Below are 7,303 nucleotides of genomic sequence, written 5' to 3' on the forward strand. Positions count from 1 at the left end.
GCTGATCATTTGAAGCCTTACTGTCTATTATGCTGATCATCTGAAGCCTTACTCTCTATCAGGCTGATCATCTGAAGCCTTACTGTCTTTCAGGCTGATCATCTAAAGCTTTGCTGTCTATCAGGCTGATCATCTGAAGCCTTGCTGTCTTTTAGGCTGATCATCTAAAGCTTTGCTGTCTATCAGGCTGATCATCTGAAGCCTTACTGTCTATCAGGCTGATCATCTAAAGCTTTGCTGTCTATCAGGCTGATCATCTGAAGCCTTACTGTCTATCAGGCTGATCATTTGAAGCCTTGCTGTCTATCAGGCTGATCATCTGAAGCCTTGCTGTCTTTCATGCTGATCATCCGAAGCCTTACTGTCAATCAGGCTGATCATCTGAAGCCTTGCTGTCTTTCAGGCTGACCATCTGAAGCCTTACTGTCAATCAGGACGATCATCTGAAGCCTTGCTGTCTACCAGGCTGATCATCTGAAGCCTTGCTGTCTATCAGGCTGATCATTTTAAGCCTTACTGTCTATCAGGCTGATCATTTGAAGCTTTGCTGTCTATCACGCTGATTATCTGAAGCCTTACTGTCTATTGGGCTGATCATTCAAAGCCATGCTGTCTATTAGACTGATAATTTGAAGCCTTGTTGTCTATTAGGCTGATCATCTGAAGCCTTGCTGTCTATTAGGCTGATCACTTGAAGCCTTGCTGTCTATTAGGCTAATCATTTGAAGCCTTGCTGTCTATCAGGCTGATCATCTGAAGCATTTCTGTCTTTCAGGCTGATCATTCGAAGCTTTGCTGTATATCAGGCTGATCATTCAAAGCCATGCTGTCTATTAGACTGATAATTTGAAGCCTTGTTGTCTATTAGGCTGATCATCTGAAGCCTTGCTGTCTATTAGGCTGATCATCTGAATCCTTACTGTCTATCATACTGATCATCTGAAGCCTTGCTGTCTATCAGGCTGGTCATCTGAAGTCTTGCTGTCTATTAGGCTGATCATCTGAATCCTTGCTGTCTTTCAGGCTGACCATCTGAAGCCTTACTATCTATCAGGCTGATCATCTGAAGCCTTGCTGTCTTTCAGGCTGACCATCTGAAGCCTTACTATCTATCAGGCTGATCATCTGAAGCCTTGCTGTCTATTGGGCTGATCATTTGAAGCCTTGCTGTCTTTCAGGCTGACCATCTGAAGCCTTACTATCTATCAGGCTGATCATCTGAAGCCTTGCTGTCTATCAGGCTGATCATCTGAAGCCTTGCTGTCTATTAGGCTGATCATCTGAATCCTTGCTGTCTTTCAGGCTGACCATCTGAAGCCTTACTATCTATCAGGCTGATCATCTGAAGCCTTGCTGTCTTTCATGCTGATCATCCGAAGCCTTACTGTCAATCAGGCTGATCATCTGAATCCTTGCTGTCTTTCAGGTTGACCATCTGAAGCCTTACTATCTATCAGGCTGATCATCTGAAGCCTTGCTGTCTTTCAGGCTGACCATCTGAAGCCTTACTATCTATCAGGCTGATCATCTAAAGCTTTGCTGTCTATCAGGCTGATCATCTGAAGCCTTACTGTCTATCAGGCTGATCATTTGAAGCCTTGCTGTCAATCAGGACGATCATCTGAAGCCTTGCTGTCTACCAGGCTGATCATCTGAAGCCTTGCTGTCTATCAGGCTGATCATTTTAAGCCTTACTGTCTATCAGGCTGATCATTTGAAGCTTTGCTGTCTATCACGCTGATTATCTGAAGCCTTACTGTCTATTGGGCTGATCATTCAAAGCCATGCTGTCTATTAGACTGATAATTTGAAGCCTTGTTGTCTATTAGGCTGATCATCTGAAGCCTTGCTGTCTATTAGGCTGATCACTTGAAGCCTTGCTGTCTATTAGGCTAATCATTTGAAGCCTTGCTGTCTATCAGGCTGATCATCTGAAGCATTTCTGTCTTTCAGGCTGATCATTCGAAGCTTTGCTGTATATCAGGCTGATCATTCAAAGCCATGCTGTCTATTAGACTGATAATTTGAAGCCTTGTTGTCTATTAGGCTGATCATCTGAAGCCTTGCTGTCTATTAGGCTGATCATCTGAATCCTTACTGTCTATCATACTGATCATCTGAAGCCTTGCTGTCTATCAGGCTGGTCATCTGAAGTCTTGCTGTCTATTAGGCTGATCATCTGAATCCTTGCTGTCTTTCAGGCTGACCATCTGAAGCCTTACTATCTATCAGGCTGATCATCTGAAGCCTTGCTGTCTTTCAGGCTGACCATCTGAAGCCTTACTATCTATCAGGCTGATCATCTGAAGCCTTGCTGTCTATTGGGCTGATCATTTGAAGCCTTGCTGTCTTTCAGGCTGACCATCTGAAGCCTTACTATCTATCAGGCTGATCATCTGAAGCCTTGCTGTCTATCAGGCTGATCATCTGAAGCCTTGCTGTCTATTAGGCTGATCATCTGAATCCTTGCTGTCTTTCAGGCTGACCATCTGAAGCCTTACTATCTATCAGGCTGATCATCTGAAGCCTTGCTGTCTTTCAGGCTGACCATCTGAAGCCTTACTATCTATCAGGCTGATCATCTGAAGCCTTGCTGTCTATTGGGCTGATCATTTGAAGCCTTGCTGTCTTTCAGGCTGACCATCTGAAGCCTTACTATCTATCAGGCTGATCATCTGAAGCCTTGCTGTCTATCAGGCTGATCATCTGAAGCCTTACTATCTATCAGGCTGATCATCTGAAGCCTTGCTGTCTATCAGGCTGATTATCTGAAGCCTTACTGTCTATCAGGCTGATCATCTAAAGCTTTACTGTCTATCAGGCTGATCATCTGAAGCCTTGCTGTCTTTCAGGCTGATCATCTAAAGCTTTGCTGTCTATCAGGCTGATCATCTAAAGCCTTACTGTCTATCAGGCTGATCATCTGAATCATTGCTGTCTATCAGGCTGATCATCTGAAGCCTTTCTGTCTATCAGGCTGATCATTTGAAGCCTTACTGTCTATTATGCTGATCATCTGAAGTCTTACTCTCTATCAGGCTGATCATCTGAAGCCTTACTGTCTTTCAGGCTGATCATCTAAAGCTTTGCTGTCTATCAGGCTGATCATCTGAAGCCTTGCTGTCTTTTAGGCTGATCATCTAAAGCTTTGCTGTCTATCAGGCTGATCATCTGAAGCCTTACTGTCTATCAGGCTGATCATCTAAAGCTTTGCTGTCTATCAGGCTGATCATCTGAAGCCTTACTGTCTATCAGGCTGATCATTTGAAGCCTTGCTGTCTATCAGGCTGATCATCTGAAGCCTTGCTGTCTTTCATGCTGATCATCCGAAGCCTTACTGTCAATCAGGCTGATCATCTGAAGCCTTGCTGTCTTTCAGGCTGACCATCTGAAGCCTTACTGTCAATCAGGACGATCATCTGAAGCCTTGCTGTCTACCAGGCTGATCATCTGAAGCCTTGCTGTCTATCAGGCTGATCATTTTAAGCCTTACTGTCTATCAGGCTGATCATTTGAAGCTTTGCTGTCTATCACGCTGATTATCTGAAGCCTTACTGTCTATTGGGCTGATCATTCAAAGCCATGCTGTCTATTAGACTGATAATTTGAAGCCTTGTTTTCTATTAGGCTGATCATCTGAAGCCTTGCTGTCTATTAGACTGATCATTTGAAGCCTTGCTGTCTATTAGGCTAATCATTTGAAGCCTTGCTGTCTATCAGGCTGATCATTTGAAGCATTTCTGTCTTTCAGGCTGATCATTCGAAGCTTTGCTGTATATCAGGCTGATCATTCAAAGCCATGCTGTCTATTAGACTGATAATTTGAAGCCTTGTTGTCTATTAGGCTGATCATCTGAAGCCTTGCTGTCTATTAGGCTGATCATCTGAATCCTTACTGTCTATCATACTGATCATCTGAAGCCTTGCTGTCTATCAGGCTGGTCATCTGAAGTCTTGCTGTCTATCAGGCTGATCATTTGACGCCTTACTGTCTTTCAGACTGCTCATCTAATGCTAGCTCTCCAACAGGCTGATCTACCAATTTTCATCTTTGATTCCCTATATTTACATTTTATTTTTCATCAATATGTCAACTGCAATATCTCCACAGGTTCCCACATCAACTCCATTAAATTAGTCCTAGATCAGACCATAGATGCAGCAGCTATTGACAATAATTGTTTAGCTTTACAAATGAAGATGAATCCGGAGTTAGCGCAAAACATCCATGTCTTGGAATCCTTTGGACCACTGCCAATATATCCTATTGCAGTTAATGCTAATCTTCCAAGTAAGTATGTTCTCTACGTATATTATGTTTTTTATATGCTGCACTGTGAATTAATATCAATTATATGGCCTGAGATCATACATTTACATACATGTTTTGCTGAGACTGATCATTTCATTTTCTGTAGCACATTAATTTCTATATCACTGTACACATCGCTCTATCTAGGCATGTAAACAATATATAATATATCCCTATATAAATTAATGGATAGGTATGTCATTGCTTTGTTGACCGTATATCACGATAGATCACAGCAGCTTTAAGTTTTATTAACAGCAAGATCCAAATTATTGAAATGATTAATTCACCAAAATTCAACAACACTTTGTTCAAAACATTTATCATAAAATATGACCACAATATTAAATAATTGCCAACTATACAAAATGCACCTTTGACCTGCTTTTCCCGATGTAATATTTGTGGGTATATAAATATTCAGAAGACCCGTCCCCAATCAGGGAAGCTCTATGGTTTGTATGTGCAGCATGCAGAATACATTAGTATGCTGGCATCTTAAATTTGACAATGTAGACGTCCACTACAAAATGATAATATTAGAAAAATTACCAAACGATATCCTAATTCATAATCAAAACAAAACAAATACAAATCAAACAAGTACACCATTGTCGTTCAAAACAATAACTGATAAACAATCAAGGACAAAACAACTGACAAGTACATAATACAATTAGATATGAAGTTATGTTTCAAAAAGAGTGGGCACAACCTGTTCCACCCTTAGTCAGTTATCTGTATTTGTACTTCTGTTTCAGATAAGTTAAAAAAAGACATTGCCGAAGCTTTGCTAGAGATGCATGCTGATATCAAGTGGAGTCATAAACTAAACCAGTTCCTGGTGTCGCGTTTTGTTGAAGTCAGTTTGGATAATCATAAAACAGAAGATGAACTCATGATGGAATGATGTCAGCAGCGTGTCTTTGAATAGCAATATGTTGTGGGTGTCAGTATGACAATTAACACAAGGCAAACTTTACAAGGAAAAACGGGTTCTTTATTTCACAGAACGGAAGAGATGTTGCTCCTTCACTGGCTTGGTACAATCTGCCTTTTAGTTTACTCTAGCTGTCTATTGTTTCAACATTCTGTTTACCTAGTTACATAACAAAGTGATTCACAAGTTTGTACTACACATGCTCTATCAAGGTTATTATTAAATTCACTAAGCTAAAATGATATCACATTCACTTGTGAGTAAATTCACAGGTCTGATACTTGTGCCCATTTATAACAATATATTTAACGTAACTGACATTACTAACTAGAATGATCACAATACCTAACATGTGGGTTCTTAGTCCCTAAAGTCATAACCTTGACTCATCCACATAACTTATACTTGATCACATGACCACATTCCAGAAGCCATCACACTCTCCCCCTTCTAAATAAACGTCTTGTGACATTTGGTTCAACCCGACTATACCTATCCCTAACACTAACTATCTACTGCTTAATTCATGAGATGACAAAGACAAACAGAAAAAAACAATAAGCATAAAACAAGAATAAAAAATCAAATGAAAAGAAAGCTACTGTTCAATATTGGTGGCAGTGTTTGTGGTAATTGGTGCACACACACTGTATCCAGTGGTGGCAGTCTTTGAGGTAATTGGTTTACACCCACTGTATCCAGTGGTAGTAGTCTTAGTGGTAATTGGTGCACACCCACTGTATCCAGTGGTGGCAGTGTTTGTGATAATTGGCACAGACACACTGCATCCAGTGGTAGTAGTCTTAGTGGTAATTGGTTTACACCCACTGTATCCAGTGGTAGTAGTCTTAGTGGTAATTGGTGCACACCCACTGTATCCAGTGGTGGCAGTGTTTGTGATAATTGGCACAGACACACTGCATCCAGTGGTAGTAGTCTTAGTGGTAATTGGTGCACACCCACTGTATCCAGTGGTAGTAGTCTTTGCGGTAATTGGTGCACACACACTGTATCCAGTAGTAGTAGTCTTAGTGGTAATTGGTGCACACCCACTGTATCCAGTGGTGACAGTCTTTGTGGTAATTGGTGCACACACACTGTATCCAGTGGTGGTAGTCTTAGTGGTAATTGGTGCACACTCACTCTATCCAGTGGTGGCAGTTTGTGATAATTGGCACAGACACACTGCATCTAGTGGTAGTAGTCTTAGTGGTAATTGGTGCACACCCACTGTATCCAGTGGCAGTAGTCTTAGTGGTAATTGGTGCACACCCACTGTATCCAGTGGTAGTAGTCTTCGTGGTAATTGGTTTACACCTACTGTATCCAGTAGTAGTAGTCTTTGTAGTAATTGGTGCACACCCACTGTATCCAGTGGTAGTAGTCTTTGTGGTAATTGGTGCACACCCACTGTATCCAGTGGTGACAGTCTTTGTGGTAATTGGTGCACACACACTGCATCCAGTGGTAGTAGTCTTAGTGGTAATTGGTGCACACCCAATGTATCCAGTGGTGACAGTCTTTGTGGTAATTGGTGCACACACACTGTATCCAGTGGTGACAGTCTTTGTGGTAATTGGTGAACACTCACTGCATACAGTAGTAGTAGTCTTAGTGGTAATTGGTGTACACATAATGTATCCAGTGGTGGCAGTGTTTGTGACAATTGACACAGACACACTGCATCCAGTGGTAGTAGTCTTTGTGGTAATTGGTGTACACCCACTGTATCCAGTGGTAGTAGTCTTTGTAGTAATTGGTGCATACCCACTGTATCCAGTGGTGAGTCTTAGTGGTAATTGGTGCACACCCACTGTATCCAGTGGTAGTAGTCTTTCTAGTAATTGGTGCACACACACTGTATCCAGTAGTAGTAGTCTTAGTGGTAATTGGTGTACACATAATGTATTCAGTGGTGGCAGTTTTAAGCTGTAATTGGTTCACAACCCCTAAATCGAGTGCATTGTAAATGTGAAAAAACATGCATCACATTTTTCAATTAAAGAAAGCTTAGAGAGACTCCTGTGTGCTGAGAGTATTATAGACACAGT

General features: G+C 41.4%; 1 pseudogene; it reads left to right on the forward strand.

Moving 5' to 3' along the window:
• LOC144346058 (uncharacterized) overlaps window positions 1–6,835 on the forward strand; it is a 29,026-nt pseudogene extending 22,191 nt beyond the window's left edge.
• Window positions 6,836–7,303: the final 468 nt, after the last annotated feature.

The sequence above is a fragment of the Saccoglossus kowalevskii genome, chromosome 16 (assembly GCF_978046115.1).
Source record: "Saccoglossus kowalevskii chromosome 16, keSacKowa6.1, whole genome shotgun sequence".
In the NCBI taxonomy this organism is placed as follows: Eukaryota; Metazoa; Hemichordata; class Enteropneusta; family Harrimaniidae; genus Saccoglossus; species Saccoglossus kowalevskii.